Genomic DNA, 20,331 nt, shown 5'->3' on the forward strand with positions numbered 1-20,331 from the left:
GTTCAATTGGATACAAACACAGAAAAAAACTGCTCCTTGTTTTCAGGAACCATTGTGCAAAATTTGGTTACGATGTGTTATGAGATGTCCAAATACATACAGAACAGGCAAAGAGACAAACAACTTTCCAAAATATATAATTGATTTTAATGTAAATTGTGCTTGTTTTAATTGTGACATTTTTGTAAGCTGCCCTGGTCCCAATGTTTGTTTTCAAACGTACACATTCAGAGAAAGTTTTAGTTATGGGATGAATAGCAAACACAAGGGTAATGCTGCATCTGTGGAAAAATAACTGAAGAATCCAAAGTCAGGAAGTGCTTGGCATGAAAAAATCCAAATGGTTTGCAATTTGAAGGCTTGCCAACAGTCTCCTCTGTCCCCCACTGCTAATCCCTTGGCATGATGCTAAGATGTTCAGATACCTTTCAAGTAGTCAGGTGCAAAGCCTATTAATTATCTTCCAGTGATACCATCACATAGCAAGAACTGCTGCACCCAGGAGAGAAAGCAGTCTCGGGTGTTTTGGTTTTTTTTTAAAGGGTTGAAATGCAGTCATATCACTGTGATTTACATGAAACATTCTGTTCATTTAGCAGCAGCACAATTAAGGTAGCAAGTTAAAGTTGTGTCATGTAAGCTTAAAACCCTATGGGGGGGGAGGTTTACAAAGTATGTTACATGGACATTACTATGTAACCCTGTAACATTGCCTCTGAGTTGTGCATGCTTGCAGGAAAGACAGATTGCATCTATGCTGCTGAATCTTTGAGCCTCTGTTATCTTTTCCAAACTGGGAGAATTAATTTCAGAAATGGGTGAATTCATAAACTGGCTTTATCACAATTCCTTAATCTGTCTACCCATCATCTTACCAAGGCTAACACAACCACAAGGGAAAGGACTTGAACTCAAGAGCATGACACTCCGATCCCTACAGTAAACTGACATTGATATTGTTAAGTGTTCAATTTATACATTTATTCTTGGTGTCTATCTCTATCTCTTCAACCTTCGTAACATTTCCGGCTCTGCCTACTAAGGAGCAGACAGCTGTAGGGGAGAATGAACACATACTTCATTGGATTTTCAATGTTCTTTCATTTATTATAACCTGAGAAATAGCAAGACCAGCTTTTATCTGATCAGAATGTACTCTTATTAGGCAGTTACTTCTCTAAACTAAATGGGCAAGAGCCCACTCTACCTTTTGGTGCTCGGAACAATCTAGAGTAGAAGCAAAGTTCTGTGTAACTCCAAAGTTCGCATATCTTTAAATTCAAGCAGTTGGTCTAATAAAAGACACCAAATAATCCTTTTGGCTTAGCAGAATGGAAGAGAGCAAGTCTGAACCTGGTACAGAGAGGTCTGGGGTATCTTTCTGTATGGGATCTTTGTGCCCTAGGTAGTGATATGGCTCTTGAGGGGTGGGGAAGGAGAGTTATCTTCAGCAGGCCAGTTAATTTTTATCATGTTCATTCATTCATAAAATTGTATTCCATTGCTTCTACTCAAAAAAGGGTGGTCAGAGAGGCTTGCAAATTACTTAAGTAATAACAAAAACCAATACTTAACTTCCCTGACAATCAAAATGAAACGAAATCGCCAGCAGCAACTCTTTTATAGAGTCCATTTGCATCAACCATGTGATTGTGAAGCTTTTTTTTTGACACCTGTATTAGGACAGACTAAAGACACCTCAGTTGGTTTCTTAACACACACAGGGAAGCAAGACTAGTCTCAATTTGCTTCAGCCTCCAAAGGTACACCTGCAGTTCCCTAAAACTATTTCTATAGCTAGCTCAAACATTTGAAGTATTTTTCTATCTGACTAAATTCAAAACTCCATAAGCCATTCCTTCTGGTGCCTACATGGGCAGATAGTTCTGACGCATGTTAGAATTTTGAATATCCTCTGGCCACCGTAGCATATTAATTATGACCCTGTTTTTATCACCAGCGACTAAGCGACTGCGCTACAAAAAAGAAGTCCCCAGTTCAAATTGCACATGTGCTATGGACTCACCAAGTGGCCTTAGACAACTCACCTTGTCTCTCTCTTCCTTAGCCCCTCTCTACAATCCTGACCTACTGTACAGGTTTAGTCATGTCATTTAGTTTTTTATATTTCACCATTCCTCCAATCCGGAGGACAGGATGGCTAACAACCCGCCCTGTCCTCCTGACTAAATAAAACAACCCAGACTAAATAAAACAAACATGTAATAATAAAACCATAGTTAAAACCACAATAAAATCAGCAGTGACAAATATATATATATATATATATAATTCCACCTCCACAAATCAATTCGAGTTTCAATCCAAATGCCTGGACAAATAAAAATTTCTGGCTTTCATTTTTATATTCTGATGTGTGGTGCACTGCTGAAATAGAAGCTGGTACACTATGTGCATGAATGCCTGCTTTTATAAGTATTCATAGAATGTTAAAGCTTTCTTTACTACCTTGTTTCTTCCTAGGAAGCATCTACTCTTGAATGGCTACAACTGTAGCAAAACACAAGACGAATGACTGTCAGGCAAACAACTTAAATGCTGGTTTCTCAACCAATAATGCAAAGTTAACCTAAAGGATACTACCCTATGCTTATTATTCAACGATATTCCTTTAATTGAGGTTTTTAACCATGGTATGACTCTTGGTTGGGAAACAGATTTAGTCATTTGTTCATAACGTGTTCATGATCAAGGAAGAAACATCACACAATTGGCTTGGTTCCTGTGCATAAAGATTTTAGTCCAAGAAATTAATTTGAAGCAAAAAAGTGGGGTTTGCAACTATTATCATGAGAGGTGTGAAGGTATATAACATGGCATGACAGATGAAAAACCATCTTACACAGATCCTTTGCAGTGTCTTCAAAGCAAGCCTACCTGTACCTGGAGAAAACTCGGAGAGATGACTTCTCTAGACTATTCATTCTCTGTGATTCAGTAGGTGGCAGTCTTCTCTCTCTTTTCATACAAAAACTTTCCCATTACAGTTAAATGGAAAGAAAGAAGGAATACAGGGGTTTTTTTTGGATGGTACTTTTGTAATATATATATATATATATATATATATATATATATATATATTTGTAGTCCTCAAAATCTCTGATGGCATTTTCTGATTTCCTGATTCCAAAAAAAAGCCATTTTCAAAGCACTCATGTTCATTGAAAATTAGCTTACTTGCATATAGGTTTTAATCCCATTTTTTTTGCCAAACACTGGAGGTATTATATTTTTAACCTTAGGCTACTGCCAACATTAAGACTAAAAAATTTCCATTGAAAAGAGGCATCTGTCAAGGTTGCTCTCATTCAACACTTTTATTCCCATTGACAACAGAACTTTTTGCCATTGCATTCACATTTCATGCTCAAATGAAAGGTTTGTAAATATAAACAAGATGTCATAAAATAAGGCTTTGTGTTGATAAACATGATTTGCTATCTATCCAACCCTAAAAGCACTGAAATTCTAGTCAACAAACTTCATATTTATAGTGCAGTATCAAAACTGCAAATTAATGATGCTAAATCGGAGATACTGAGTGTCACAACCTCAATGCAGGCATCTTAAAGAGCAATTTGATTTTCAGTGGGCAAACAATGCAGTGGTTTTATATAGGTATTAATGTGCAATAGTTGCAGAGACATAGCTGTTTCAAAACAATTATGATTGTTTACTAAAATCCATAAAGAAAGATTGGAACTCTTGGTTCAATTTCCATTTTTTGTGTTGTGTTAGAATGGAGCAGTGAAGATCACAGTACTTCAAAAATTCAGTTTTCTACTATAGAATCTATTAGCCACTATTCCTCTTAACAATTTGTGAAATGGCATGCAATGCTAATGATTTTTATAGGTGACACCTAGAATAATCTGCAAAACTCTAGCTTGAAAGTTAAAGAGGTGTATAGTACTGTCCTGTCTTTCTGTGCAATCACATGGTTATGACTTTGGGTGCAGTGGGTAACGAAACAAGTAGATAAATAAAGGATTCAGCTAGAATAACCTGGCATTGCTATAGTTCCACTGAAAGCTCAGCAAACTGATGGGTAACCCCCCCACCCAATCCATGTTATCATTCCAATGGGGACAAGTAGAGAACTTTATTGGCTTCTGGGACAGCCAAATCCTGTGGATGCTTCCTCAGAAGCCTTATTCACAGGCAAGTTTGGAAAGAATTGTTGTTGTTATCATTTATTTATATAGTTCCATCAGATACACATGTCACTGTACATAAAATAAAACAATAAGAAGTCCCTGCACCCAAAAGGCATTCAATCCAAATTATACACCCACGAGAGAGGCTGTATACTAGTGATGGGCTCCACTTCTCCAATAATATGATTTGCCATTGGATTAATTATTATTTCTGATATTCTCTACCTTTGTGGAGAGAATTTTGAAGTAGCAACTTTCCATGCCTGTTTTCTGATTCATTCTTCTTTTTTCCAATTCTTTTTTTAAATTTGCTTTGAAATCATCAATAGTGTGAGTGATACTTTCCATGTGAGCTCTTCAAATATGTATTCCCTTTCACTGATATCAATGAAGTGTTGATTGTAACTGACAGGCAGAAAGCAGCAGGGGGGAATGAGGTATTGATTGTAAGCAGCGGGTGAGAAGACACTCAGTTGATTATCTGTCTTAATCTGCTCTGTAATGCACTTGAAAAGGAATGTAAACAGGCAATAATTACAGAGTTCAGAATAAAGATCAATACCAGTGTAAACTCGTGAATAAATAGCAATTATAATGTCAATAATTTTCTGCAAAGCAATATCTATATATTGGAGGAAGTCAGAAAAATGAAAAAATATTGGAGGAAAAAGGAATTGGATCATTAATGAGGGCCGCACTTTAAAATGGAACATAAAAAAGGAAAGGCTTCCATCCCTACTGTATACTATAGTTAGCATGGATTTTTCACATTCTACCATGTTAAATTGAAAATACCCCCATGTCATTCTGATGCTTCCCATACACTCATTTTAAAACAATATCTTACAAAACGTACAGTCATTATTCAGAAATGGTTGCTTAATAACCGTCTAAGTTTTCACGGTAACACACAAAACACTCAGAGAGAATCCTGAGTTCAAAGAATAAAACAAGAGGAAAACAATCCAGACCCGTTTAACTTTTTCTGTCACTGGTTTCATAATTGGTTGACATTAATTAAAAATCAGCCATGTTCACAGAATCCAGCAAGCTCGAAACCCCAAAAGAGGCAGACTCCTCCACAGAATCGTTGTGGGTGGTGATGCCATGCCCCAGGAAGGACTTAATACTGGGAACGATCTATCGTCCCCCTGATCAAAATGCTCAGGGAGACCTTGAGATGAGATATGAAATTGAGGAAGCATCCAAACTAGGAAAGTGGTAGTAATGGGTGACTTCAACTACCCGGACATAGACTGGCTGCATATGTGTTCCAGTCATGACAAAGAAGCAAAGTTTCTAGATATTCTAAATGACTATTCCCTAGACCAGTTGGTCATGGAACCGACCAGAGGGATGGCAACCCTGGACTTAATCCTCAGTGGGGACCGGGACCTGGTGCGAGATGTAAGTGTTGTTGAACCGATTGGGAGCAGTGACCACAGTGCTATTAAATTAAACATACATGTAACTGGCCAATTGCCAAGAAAATCCAACACGGTCACATTTGACTTCAAAAGAGAAAACTTCACAAAAATGAGGGGATTGGTAAAAAGAAAGCTGAATCACATCACTCGAATGTACTTGGAAGTTGTTTAAAAACACTATATTAGAAGCTCAACTGGAGTGCATACCGCAGATCAGAAAAGGTACCGCCAGGGCCAAGAAGATGCCAGCATGGTTAACAAGCAAAGTCAAGGAAGCTCTTAGAGGCAAAAAGTCTTCCTTCAGAAAATGGAAGTCTTGTCCAAATGAAGAAAATAAAAAAGAACACAAACTCTGGCAAAAGAAATGCAAGAAGACAATAAGGGATGCTAAAAAAGAATTTGAGGAGCACATTGCTAAGAACATAAAAACCAACAACAAAAAATTCTATAAATACATTCAAAGCAGGAGACCATCTAGGGAGGCGATTGGACCCTTGGATGATAAGGGAGTCAAAGGTGTACTAAAGAACGATAAGGAGATTGCAGAGAAGCTAAATGAATTCTTTGCATCTGTCTTCACAGTGGAAGATATAGGGCAGATCCCTGAACCAGAACTAACATTTGCAGGAAGGGATTCTGAGGAACTGAGACAAATAGTGGTAACGAGAGAGGAAGTTCTAGGCTTAATGGACAATATAAAAACTGACAAATCACCTGGCCCAGATGGCATCCACCGGAGAGTTCTCAAAGAACTCAAATGTGAAATTGCTGATCTGCTAACTAAAATATGTAACTTGTCCCTCGGGTCCTCCTCCGTGCCTGAGGACTGGAAAGTGGCAAATGTAACGCCAATCTTCAAAAAGGGATCCAGAGGGGATCCCGGAAATTACAGGCCAGTTAGCTTAACTTCTGTCCCTGGGAAACTGGTAGAAAGTATTATTAAAGCTAGATTAACTAAGCACATAGAAGAACAAGCCTTGCTGAAGCAGAGCCAGCATGGCTTCTGCAAGGGAAAGTCCTGTCTCAGTAACCTATTAGAATTCTTTGAGAGTGTCAACAAGCATATAGATAGAGGTGATCCAGTGGACATAGTGTACTTAGACTTTCAAAAAGCGTTTGACAAGGTACCTCACCAAAGACTTCTGAGGAAGCTTAGCAGTCATGGAATAAGAGGAGAGGTCCTCTTGTGGATAAGGAATTGGTTAAGAAGCGGAAAAATGGCAAATGCAATTTAATATAAACAAGTGTAAAATTATGCATATTGGAGCAAAAAATCTGAATTTCACATATACGCTCATGGGGTCTGAACTGGCGGTGACCGACCAGGAGAGAGACCTCGGGGTTGTAGTGGACAGCACGATGAAAATGTTGACCCAGTGTGCGGCAGCTGTGAAAAAGGCAAATTCCATGCTAGCGATAATTAGGAAAGGTATTGAAAATAAAACAGCCGATATCATAATGCCGTTGTATAACTCTATGGTGCGGCCACATTTGGAATACAGTGTACAGTTCTGGTCGCCTCATCTCAAAAAGGATATTATAGAGTTGGAAAAGGTTCAGAAGAGGGCAACCAGAATGATCAAGGGGATGGAGCGACTCCCTTACGAGGAAAGGTTGCAGCACTTGGGGCTTTTTAGTTTAGAGAAAAGATGGGTCAGAGGAGACATGATATAAGTGTATAAAATTATGCATGGCATTGAGAAAGTGGATAGAGAAAAGTTCTTCTCCCTCTCTCATAATACTAGAACTCGTGGACATTCAAAGAAGCTAAATGTTGGCAGATTCGGGACAGACAAAAAGAAGCACTTCTTTACTCAGCGCATAGTTAAACTATGGAATTTGCTCCCACAAGATGCAGTAATGGCCACCAGCTTGGATGGCTTTAAAAGAAGATTAGACAAATTCATGGAGGACAGGGTTATCAATGACTACTAGCTGTGATGGCTGTGCTCTGCCACCCTAGTCAGAGGCAGCATGCTTCTGAAAACCAGTTGCCAGAAGCCTCAGGAGGGGAGTGTTCTTGCACTCGGGTCCTGCTTGCTGGCTTCCCCCAGGCACCTGGTTGGCCACTGTGAGAACAGGATGCTGGACTAGATGGGCCACTGGCCTGATCCAGCAGGCTCTTCTTATGTTCTTATGTACATGTAATCCTATTACTGACCTAGCCCCATGCTCTGATCTTCATCCTTTCTACTTTATAATAGTGAAGGCATTCTCAGTAAGAACCAACTGTCAGTGTTCTGAAAGACAGACTCACAGCTGCTTGGCTTGGCTAATCAGGGAGCCACAGCCATGCCAGACATTTATTCTTTGGGGGAAGTCCTGGGAGTGTAGTTTGTGAAGGGTGCTGAGAGTTTTTAGGAGACTCCTATTCCCCTGACAGAGCTCCAGTGGCCAGACTGGTTTACCAGTTAGCCCTCCTTTCCAGAGAATTCTGGGGATTGTAGCTCTTTGAGGAGAATAGGGCATCTCTTAACAACTCTCAGCACCCTTCACAAACTACACTTCCCAAGTTTTTGGTATTTTTGGGGGAAGCCATGACTGTTTAAAGTGGAATAAATGTCTGGTGTTGATATGATCAGGGATAGCTTTGGTTTAAATTTGGTTGGGAGACTACATATGTCTGCTGTAGAATAAAAAGGTGGGGGAAATCCTGAAAAATAATGCTACTATTAATAATGTTTTCCTTTTGGAAAAGAAAGGGGCTTTCCCTCTGCCCAGTGCCCACCCACTCAATCTGCTTCCCTCCCTGCCCCTGCCCTTCCCCTATTTCTCTTCCTCCTTTCCTCCCTTCCTCCTCCCCTACCTCCTCCCCCTCCTCCCTGCCCCTCCCCCAGGTCAGTTTCACCTATCCTAAGCATGATTGCACAGGAGTAAATCCGATTAAACTTAATAAGCATGCAAGCAATCAAACTTGCCTTTCCCCTTGCTCCCCCCTCCTTCCACCTCCTCATCCTTCCACCTCCTATCTCCCCTCTCTCCTTCCCCTGTTACCAAATTCTTGCAAGCTACACAGGAAGTGCATTAGACTGTGAAAGACCAACCCAAATTGTGTTTGCATTTTTACAAATTTGTAGGGCAGCACAATATCTCAGAGAGGAGGTCTGGTCTTCTCCTCCCCTGGTGCATTCACTATAGCTGCCCAATTTCCCTGCTTTTTAAAGTTTGATAGAAATATCTGTTGGCTGTAGGTAAGTTCTTAAACCGCAAGGGTTTTTTGCCTATTAGTGTATAATCTAATAATCTAAATTCCCTCTTTACCTACAGACCAGCGGAGGCTGGTGGCTCCAATGTCAGCAGAGCTTGGAAGTAACTCGTTATTTTTAACGAGTTACTTGTAATTAGTTACAATTTTAAATAACGAGTGGGTAATTCCATTACATTTGCCAAGTAAAGGAACGACTAGTAATTTCCCTACTTTTCAGCTGCAACTTTAACGTTTCCATGTTAGGTTGGACGTTACTTGGGGGCAGGAACAAGGGGAAGTCAGCTCCTGGCTGTGATTGGTTAACACAAGACATGTGCCTCACACTGATTGGACCTCTGCACAGACTCTCTCTTCCCTCGTGATCTGTGTTAGGAGGCACGAGGGAAGAGGTGAATAGGCAGGGCCTGCTGCTAGTGTCTGAGAGGACAAAATGGACGCCGGAGGAAAAATCCAGGGCAAGGACAACGGAGAAGGCAGCAGCAGAATGGCGAAGAGCTGTGGAGGTGAGTGACGATGATTTGTGTGTGTGTGTGTTTGTGTGTGTGCCCCAGTGTGTGTTTTCGGCTGGAGTCTCTGGTTTTGGGGGGGCCACCGGCTCTCTGGCTACCACCCCTTATTCTCTGGACTCTCAGCTTCAATTTAAAAAAAAAAGTAAGTTTCTAGGTGGTCTAATTCCTGAGATATACACCAAAACGTCAACCCCCCGCACAACTTTTTTTTAAACAGATCCATGCTCTAGCTACAACTCCCATCAGCCCAATCCGGTGGCCATGCTGGCTGGGGCTGATGGGAGTTGTAGTTTAAAAAAGTAACTTTTCAAAGCTCTGGCTGTAACCCCGCCCTTTCATGATTGTAGCCAATGACGCCAGAGTTGTGACTTGTTGATCCAGGCATGCCTAGGCTGAACGTCAGAATATGGTGGCTTTGAGTTTTTTGCAGTTTGCTTAAGTAATATGGCTTAATGTTTTTTTTCCTCTTCTGTCCAAGAGTCAGACCCTGAGCTATGAAATATGAAAGTATTTAATCCAATATCAGCTTTTCTGGGAGTAAAGCCATTTCTGGGAGTAAAGCATGTACCTGGAGTAAACCCCATTGAACTCCATTAGGACTTGCTTTTGAGTAGACATGGTTAGGATTGTGCTGTAAATTAATGGGACTTGTGAGTAAACATAGTGCAGACTTGTGTTTGTGTTGTAAATCTCTCTCCCTCCAACCCTATTTTTAAAGAAATTAGGCAGGGTTTATCACAGTTTTTATTATGTAGGAAACTAATACTCATTTTTTTAAAAAAATGAATGAAGTTTATTTATTTTTATTATTTGATTTATATCCCACCCTTCCTCCCAGTAGGAGCCCAGGGCAGCAAACAAAAGCACTAAAAACACTTTAAAAATCATAAAAACAGACTTTAAAATATATTAAAACGAAACATCTTTAAAAACATTTTTAAAAGCTTTAAAAACATTTTTTTAAAGAAAAAGTTTAAAAACATATTAAAAAGCAATTTCAACACAGACGCAGACTGGGATAAGCTCTCCACTGAAAGGACTTGTTAAAAGAACAAGTTCCTTATCATTTGAGGCTGCAGTTTTCCCTGGTTGAGTAAGCCCCATTGAATACATTGGGACTTGCTTCTGAGTAAACAAACATAGGATTGCACTATAAATATCTTTACAGGTTATATAAATAAACATATTTGATAGTCATGCTTATATAAATATTTTCATAGAATCATAGAATAGTAGAGTTGGAAGGGGCCTATAAGGCCATCAAGTCCAACCCCCTGCTCAATGCAGGAATCCAAATCAAAGCATTCCCGACAGATGGCTGTCCAGCTGCCTCTTGAATGCCTCCAGTGTCGGAGATCCCACTACCTCTCTAGTAATTAGTTCCATTGTTGTATGGCTCTAACAGTTAGGAAGCTTTTCCTGATGTCCAGTCGAAATCTGGCTTCTTGCAACTTGAGCCCATTATTCTGTGTCCTGCACTCTGGGATCATTGAGAAGAGATCCCGGCCCTCCTCTGTGTGACAACCTTTCAAGTACTTGAAGAGTGCTATCATATCTCCCATCAGTCTTCTCTTCTCCAGGTTAAATATGCCCAGTTCCTTCAGTCTCTCCTCATAGGGCATTGTTTCCAGTCCCCTGATCATCCTTGTTGCCCTCTTTTGAACCTGTTCCAGTTTGTCTGCATCCTTCTTGAAGTGCAGAGACCAGAACTGGACACAGCACTCAAGATGAGGCCTAACCAGTGCTGAATAGAGGGGAACTAATACTTCACATGATTTGGAAACTATACTTCTGTTAATGCAGCCTGATATAGCATTTGCCTTTTTTGCAGCCACATCACACTGTTGGCTCATATTCAGCTTGTGATCAACAACAATTCCAAGATCTTTCTTGCATGTCGTACAGCTGAGCCAAGTATCCCCCATCTTATAACTGTGCATTTGGTTTCTTTTTCCTAAGTGTAGAACTTTGCATTTATCCCTGTTGAATTTCATTCTGTTGTTTTCAGCCCAATGCTCCAGCCTATCAAGGTCCCTTTGAATTTTCTTTCTGTCTTCCACGGTATTAGCTATGCCCCCCAATTTTGTATCATCTTCAAATTTCTCTTCCCTGTCTCTCGAGGCCCAAGTGGCCTCGGCGGCACGGAATGCGTTTTACCATCTTCGTCTGGTAGCCCAACTACGCCCCTATCTGGACAGGGACGACCTCGCCTCCGTTGTTCACGCTCTGGTAACTTCAAGATTGGATTACTGTAATGCGCTCTACGTAGGGCTGCCCCTGAAGACAATTCAGAAGCTTCAGCTGGTGCAGAACGCAGCTGCCAGACTACTGACGAGGACCAGTCGGTCTTCGCATATAACACCTGTCTTGGCGCGTCTGCACTGGCTTCCTATTTGCTTCCGGGCGAGATTCAAGGTGCTGGTTCTTACCTATAAAGCCTTACATGGCGTGGGACCTCAATACCTTGTGGAACGCCTCTCTCGATACGAACCTACCCGTTCACTTCATTCAGAATCTAAGGCCCTCCTCCGGGTACCAACCCATCGGGAAGCCCGGAGGGTGGTTACTAGATCTAGGGCCTTTTCTGTGGTGGCCCCTGAGTTGTGGAACAGCCTCCCCGAAGAGGTACGCCTGGCGCCTACACTTTTATCTTTTCGGCGCCAGGTAAAGACCTTTTTATGCTCCCAGGCATTTTAATTTTCTTAACCATTTTAATCTTTTAATCTGTATTTTTAATTTTTGTCGTATTGTGTTTTTGTAGTGTTTTTTGTTGTTTGTTTGTATATGTTTTTATGATTTTTATTATGATATATTGTATTTTATCTTGTTTGTTCACCGCCCTGAGAGCTATTCTGCTAAGGGCGGTATATAAATTGAAATAATAAATAAATAAATAAATTTGATAAGCATGCTCTGTACCTCCTCATCCAAGTAGTTAATAAAAATGTTGAAGAGCACTGGGCCCAGGACCGAGCCCTGTGGTACCCCACTCATTACTTCCACCCAGTTTTGTCATGCTGTGTCCCTATAAGTATCCAATTGCATACTATGGTTGTACAATACTTCCTTTACATTTTAAGTATGCCTTGGGGTAGTCATGGTTCTCCATTGTTTTCATCCTGAGGGGCAGATAGGCTGAGAAATGGTGAGTAGCCCATGGTCACCCACTACACTTTATAGCTCATTTCCATTTTGAAAAATTAATTAAAACAATTTACATGCAGGCAAAATATATTAAGCGGATTCACACAATATGTGTAAAGCACATCCAACTCGCATTTAAAGCGCATGACTTCCCCTAAAGAATTCTGGGAAGTGTCATTTCCCCCTCACAGTTATAGTTCTCACCACTCTTAACAAACTGCAGTTCCCATGATTCTGTGGTGGGATTCATGTGCTTCAAATGGGTGTTGAATGTGCTTTAAAGGAATGGTGTGGATCTGCCCTAGGTATGATGTTCATTCAAGAGTGAATTGAAAAGAACAATTTTAAAAGATACTTCTTACTCTTACTCATTTTTCAGACCTCTTTCTGAAGTAAAGGGTCAAATCTGTAAAAACATTTGGAGCAGCCACATTAAAAGATAAGGGCAGGGTATTCCAGGCAGGGGGTTGCCAACCCTGCTTGGATATGGATGTCTTTGCAGAAGAACCCTAGTCAAGGTATACCAACAGCACAGTCCAAACTATATCTACTTAGAAGTCAGTCCTGTTGAGTTCTATGGGGCTTAATCCCTTAGTAAGTGTGTTTAGAATTGCAGCCTTCAGGAGCCTCCATCTTTACTCCCCAAAGCTCCCATCTAACATCTCCACAACACTAGGCTCCTTTGTCTCTGCTGTGGCCTTCTGGTGACTGCCCTAGCCTGAAGGCACTTAACCCTTCTTGCTGAAAGCAAGTAGGCTAGATTAAATGTTCCCTACCCAGGCTCATATATATAAAAGATAAACGGCATTTTGTCAAAAGTATTTTTGTCTACATTTTATACCTCATCCTTGGTTTTCCAAGCTTGGCATGGAATGCTTCTCATACAGAATTAATTTGAAATGCTGCATATTTATTATCATAATCATCATATTCAAAATAAAAAATATATGTACCGCCTTCAAGTTGATTCCAACTTATGGTGACCCTATGAATAGGGTTTTCATGAGGCTGAGAGGCAGTGACTGGCCCAAGGTCACTCAGTGAGCTTCATGGCTATGTGGGGATTTGAACCCTAGTCTCATTTTGTTCTCACAATAACCCTGTGAGATAGTAGGTTAGATTGGCCCAGGCAGGGTTATTTAGTGAGCAAAAATGATGCAAATAGGATCTCTTTTAATTGTGCTATCGACCTGCTTACTTCCACTCTGACTGGGGGATCTTGCAGCATGGGGAAGAGATGGGGGCACATCACAGCTGAAGTTCACCCATATAGGAGCATTATCTCTTAAGAACATAAGAACATAAGAAGAGCCTGCTGGATCAGGCCAGTGGCCCATCTAGTCCAGCATCCTGTTCTCACACTGGCCAACCAGGTGCCTGGGGGAAGCCCGCAAGCAGGACCCGAGTGCAAGAACACTCTCCCCTCCTGAGGCTTCCAGCAACTGGTTTTCAGAAGCATGCTGCCTCTGACTAGGGTGGCACAGAACAGCCATCACGGCTAGTAGCCATTGATAGCCCTGTCCTCCATGAATTTGTCTAATCTTCTTTTAAAGCCGTCCAAGCTGGTGGCCATTACTGCATCTTGTGGGAGCAAATTCCATAGTTTAACTATGCGCTGAGTAAAGAAGTACTTCCTTTTGTCTGTCCTGAATCTTCCAACATTCAGCTTCTTTGAATGTCCACGAGTTCTAGTATTATGAGAGAGGGAGAAGAACTTTTCTCTATCCACTTTCTCAATGCCATGCATAATTTTATACACTTCTATCATGTCTCCTCTGACCCGCCTTTTCTCTAAACTAAAAAGCCCCAAATGCTGCAACCTTTCCTCGTAAGGGAGTTGCTCCATCCCCTTGATCATTCTGGTTGCCCTCTTCTGAACCTTTTCCAACTCTATAATATCCTTTTTGAGATGAGGCGACCAGAACTGTACACAGTATTCCAAATGCGGCCGCACCATAGATTTATACAACGGCATTATGATATCGGCTGTTTTATTTTCAATACCTTTCAATACCTTATCTCTTGTTTATTACAGAGACGCCTGTTGCAGGTTTTGCTGCTGAGAGCAGCAGTCAGTTAGTGCGGCCACTTGAGTCACAGCTTGTTGATCCTGAGGAGGCAAAACTAGAAAGTGAGGTTCAGAAAGGAGGCCCTGTGCACGAGGAGGAGGAGGGCATGAAGCAGTGCCAGTTGCCCACAGCCACATCTGCAGAACAGCAAGTACCATGGTTTGGCTTTGAGAAAGCTTGTACATTTGTGAGCCAGAGTGGGAAAAATGTTGTTGTACGATGCAATTACTGCCTTCCAAGGATCAAAAATCTGAGATCAGCTGTTTCCCCCTCATCCAATGTGAAGAAACATTTTGAGGTAAGCCTTTGTCATGCTGGTCCTCAAAGAGTGTCCATTGTCTATTTATGTTTCAATTGTGAAGTTCCTCTTCCCTTTTTTCTTGGATTCATGCTTTGTTCTTCTTCCTCAGAGGGCACACCCTGAGAAGCTGAGAGCAATTGAAGAAGCAATAAAGGCAAGGAGACGTGGCCTTCCTGAACCAATGCATGACACCCCTCCTCCCAAAATGCTGAAGCAGCAGCAGACAACCCTTGAGAGGTGGGGATCTGGCAGGGAGCCTGTCACCCAGAGCAATCTCGACAGGAGAATCATTGATTTCATTGTAGAGGAGACATTACCACTTCAGACTGTGAACAAACCATCATTCATTAATCTGGTTCGCATTGGACTCCCCAAAGATCTCACCATCATATGTGCCAAGACTCTGAGAGACAGAAGTGAGAAGAGAGCATGCCACATGAGAGAAACTCTTGCAAACCGAATGGGTGCTGTGGCATATATAGCAACCACTGCAGATTGCTGGACCAATGGCAAGAAGAGTTACTTTGGGGTAACAGCCCACTGGATCAACCCAACTACCCTGAAACGTGAGGTCGGGGCCTTTGTTTGTAAGCGTCTGAAGGGGCGCCATACATACGATGTCCTTTCAAAAGCACTGCATGATGTACATGTGCAGTACAGGATCCACAACAAAGTTATGTGCACTACTACAGACAATGGCTCCAACTTTGTGAAAGCGTTCAGAGTTTTCATGGCCAAAGAACCGGTGGAAGCTGCAGGCACCAGTGACGATGATGGTGATAACCAGGAGGAGGAGGAGGCTGAGGTGGAGTTTGTGCCTATCTGTGAGATCCTGGACACAGGACCTGAGGCAGAGGAAGAAGCTGCAGACTCAGGAGAGGATTTTGTTTTACCACCACACCAGAGATGTGCTAGCCACACCCTCAACCTTGTGGCAACACAAGACATAGAGGCCATGCTTTCTGACTCCTCCAAAAGTAGTCTTCTTGGTCCTTTCAAGAAACAGTTCTGTTCCTTGATGGGAAAGTGCAGCAAGTTGTGGTCCAAGCAGAACCAGTCAGCCCAGATTGCTGAGTATATCCATGCACAATGTGGTGTGTATCTGAAGGTACCGAATAAGACCAGGTGGAATTCCACCTTTGATGCGTTGAAGCAACTACATGAGCTCCTGTCAACTGTGCCACTAAAAATGCATGCCATAATGGACCGCTGCTCCTTGTCCAGGATCACAGCTGCTGAGATTGAAGTGGTACAGGAATACACAGAGATTATGGAGCCACTAGCCCAGTCCCTAGATATCCTGCAACTGGAGAACGGCATGTTCATGGGGTATTTGCTACCAACGCTCTGCAATCTGGACCGCAAGTTAGAAGGACTGGAAAACAAACCTGAGAGCTACACATACTGTTTTCAGCTGCTGAGAGGTGTGTGCGAAGCCCTAAGAAAGCGGTTTGCAGCTATGTGGGAGGACAAGAGGCTTCTTCTGGCAGCCTGCCTACACCCTCGCTTCAAACTAGATTGGCTGGAATCGTGTCAGGCCACCACCCATACCAACAAGTAAGAACATTAGGGAAGCCCTTTGGGTGGATTACTCCAAGGGAAATGTTGTCTCAAGGGAGGCATCAGAGGGCTTAAGGTGGTAGGCAGAGGCTGGGCCTTTTCTTCCTGGGGCTCCTCATCACAACCTTGGGTTGCTGCAGGTAATCCTTAAGGGTCTGCTGTGCTGCCCCATGAGTGTGGTGACTTGGTCACCTTCCTACCTTCCATGTCATCATCCACAGGCTCAGGCTGGACCCTGAACCAGGGGACATGACAAGCATCAGGAAATGAAGAGCAGATGATGGTTTCCTAACATATATATGTTAACATATCCTCTCTCTTTCTTAGATACACAATGGAAGCCTTGTTGAAAGCTGAAATAAAGACGGGTGTACTTAATGAGGACAGTGATCAGTCTTCAGATAAAGACCAGGAAGGAGATGACTTAGAAGATGACTTCTTTAACTTTCTGCCCCAGGGCAAGAAGTCAGCAGTGGACACTGCTGAGGAGGAACTGGTGAGGTACCTGAGGTCTCCCAGCAGGGAAGTGTCATCACTCCATGGCTTTCCACATGTGCTGTGGTGTTTTTTGCAGCACAACACAGACATGCCTTCAAGCGCCACAGCAGAACGCCTGTTCAGTACTCTTGGGAACGTAATAACTGTAAAAATACATTCCTTGTCTGATGTGCTCTTTGAGCATCTTGTTCTTTTGAGACATAACAGAAACATATTATAAAAGCATTTCAAGTGTAAAATTTGATTTCAAGAGTTGGGGTATCTTCATTGCTTGGGGGGATGTGAGATTCTGTTATGCCATTATGTTAATCTTATGGATAAATTTTTTTATTCTACTACCCCCTGTGTGTGTGTGTTTATTTTTAATATTGTTTTAGGCTTCTTAGATGTGCAGCAGCCAAGGCCAGCACCTTGTAGGAGTTTTTTTTTAAAGTAACAAATGTAATTGTAGTGATTACTTTGGAGGAAAAGTAAAGTAATCAGTTACTTTCAGAGCAATTGTAATTGTAACGGCAATTACTACTTTTTTGGGCCAAGTAATTGTAACTGTAATTTATTACTTTTTAAAAGTAATCTTCCAAGCTCTGAATGTCAGTGGGGCAGCAAATCTGCCTCATGTTTTAGTCAAACTTTCAAAGAGCTAGGTGAGGTGTGGATTCACTGCTGCACTTACATCACAGCCGCCGCCACCCACTGCTATAGACCTTTTCAAGTCAGGGACAGGTCATTCCTTACCAGCCACTCAAGAAAAGATGCCAGAGTCATCAACTTCCTGTGCCCCAGTTACTGCAGATCCCATGTTTCCTGGAAAAAACAAACAAAAACAAAATAGAAGCAGAACTCAGAGCAAAAGATTTCTAGGCACATAGAAAATTGTATCCTCTCCCCAAAGTCATTCCACTGATAGAGGTAGTTTTGAGACTTTCTATTATATATATCTGAATGGGAGATAATCTTAGACAATGAATGAAGAGTAGGGTGGGGCTTGGAAAAAATGCAAATAATATTTTTCTGTATCACCTATAATGTCCTCACAAAGCTCTAACATTCTAGCAGCTCACACCAAATAGGGATAAATATATGATGATGAAATGGTCTTGACCGGGCCAATTTGTCTCAAACCATCTTTTGCAGTTGTGACTGCCTGCTAATTAATAATTTGGGGGCTAAATTCTCAAATATGGTTGTTGGCTCCTAAAACTGAAGGGAGGAGTGTGACGTCCTTCCCTGGTTCTCCCTGTCAGGTTCCCACCTGCTTGTGGCTACTGCCTTTCACTAGGCACCACCAGGGATACCACCAGTCCGGACCGTCCTTGATATGGTTTCTCACTCCGCTCTAGCACAGATCTCACTAGATCCCCTTTGCTAGGCAGCACCACCAGTCACGTCCTATAACCAATACTCCCAGAGACTTTGCCTGAGTCTCTCTCTAGCTGGTTACTTTTGTGACTGCATGCTTATACTGTTCCCAACCCCCTTGTATCTTTATAGATAATGCATACAACTCTGGGTTGCTCTGGATACTTGAATTGTTATTATTCCTCCCTTCACCGCTGCCACCATTAGATACTGTTTCTGTTCAGCCTTGGTAATTACCTTGCCCTCCCTTCTGGTATGTATATCCCCCAGCCAAGGATCAGGCCTTTGGTAAACCAAATAAGTATTTATTAAATATCAGAAATAACAAGATTAGTTTTAGAATGTTTCACAAGCGTATGGTTTCATCTATTCCTGTTTTGTACTTGACTTATTATTAATCAGAACTCCAACTCCCTTTCTCCACACTCCTGACCTCCACCCTCAAACACCTCTTTCTCCACACTCCCAACATCCACCCAGATTCAACTGTCATTCTTCCATTTATACTCCCAGCCATTCAAACACTCAGCCAATCATCCAGCATTCTACTGCTCATGTACTCCCCCCTCCTCTTTCACTCCACTTACCATATGTCTTCTATATAAAGAGCACTTACCATATTTACACTATAAGCAGGAACATCACAAGGAGCCTTGGAGATAAGGGCTTGTGCCTGGCAGATCACAGGCAGAGCCTGGCAGTATCAAGCTGAAGCCACTGGTACCGGACACAGATAGGGGTTGCCACCTGGAGACTTACTGAACTGTTTTATGGTAGTATATTTCAAAATCTAAGATGTTTTCCACCATCCCATTACTGATGCCCCGGACATACAAGTCAAGTGGATAACATAAGAAAATGGCTTCATCTGCAGACCAGGGATCTGTGCAGTATACATCTCATGCCACCTACTGACTGATACAAGTACTGTGCTTGTATTCAGATGCTGGAATCATGCATGGGAATTGAGATATAAGGGGGAAAGCTGTTAATATTAATTTTCAAGTAAAAAAAACCCAATTGGGTGTGCCTTAGTCCTCAGTTCTACCTAAAGTAATTCTTTGGAGCTCCACACTGTGAACAATGTATGCATCCGCTTATTTGATTTCTGTAATGCCACTTTCATATATACTCTATTGTGCCAAGTGCTTATTCAGTATCTTTGAAACACAATGATGTGTGTGATGAAGGAATGGGGTGCCAGAAACAATGCAAAAGCTGTTAAGTTATTTTGGGAAGAAAATGCTACAGAAGCAAATAAGCTCCTAAATGAAAGCTTTTTAAAGATATGTGCAAAATATTCAAAATAAAATGTGCAGTGGCCAAACTTAAATGAGCAAAAGGTGACATTTGATGTTAAAATAAAAAGGGATTTTTAATTAGAATACTTCAATGAAATCTCTTTAAAATATTTTTATGTAATAAAAGACAAAATGGCAATCCTCTATTATACATCCACAAGAGTGGCTGTATACTATAGCCAGCTTGGATTTTTCACATTCTACCATGTTGTATTGAAAATATCCCCCCTTGGGACTTCCGGGAAGGGTGACTTAGCCTGTGCCTGCTTTTGAGACGGGCTCCTGCCTCAAAAGAAGCTTATTCAGATATATCAGTCAGATTTTTTCTTTTTTTGACTGATTAAACTTCTCCCGGGTAGGGAGAAACGAAGAGATTAACCTCAAAGCCTATTTTTGTTGGGACGACCAGATCTCATTAATTTATGGGACGAGGTCCAGCCGACGAAGGTGGGACGGATTTTTAACAACAAGCTCTATCTGGAAAAGCGAACGTTCATCTTATCTTCTAAGAGAGAACGCACTAACAGGCAAGCACCCTTCTTTCTATATTTTTCTTTTACTTGACTTAAATTGTTGCTGTTTAAAAGAGATTTGCCAGATTGATCGGTTTTTGACATCTCACTGGGGAGCCATAACTTCTCTCTGCTACTCACTAATTAATAGCTTATCTCTGTTTTTGTTGCAAAAAGCTGTCCTGGATTTGCATTCTAAAGATATACACAGAAGAGGGATTTCTATTCCAGATTTTTATTTTGAAGAATATTATATTGTCTGAGA

The sequence above is a fragment of the Rhineura floridana genome, chromosome 5 (assembly GCF_030035675.1).
Source record: "Rhineura floridana isolate rRhiFlo1 chromosome 5, rRhiFlo1.hap2, whole genome shotgun sequence".
In the NCBI taxonomy this organism is placed as follows: domain Eukaryota; kingdom Metazoa; phylum Chordata; class Lepidosauria; order Squamata; family Rhineuridae; genus Rhineura; species Rhineura floridana.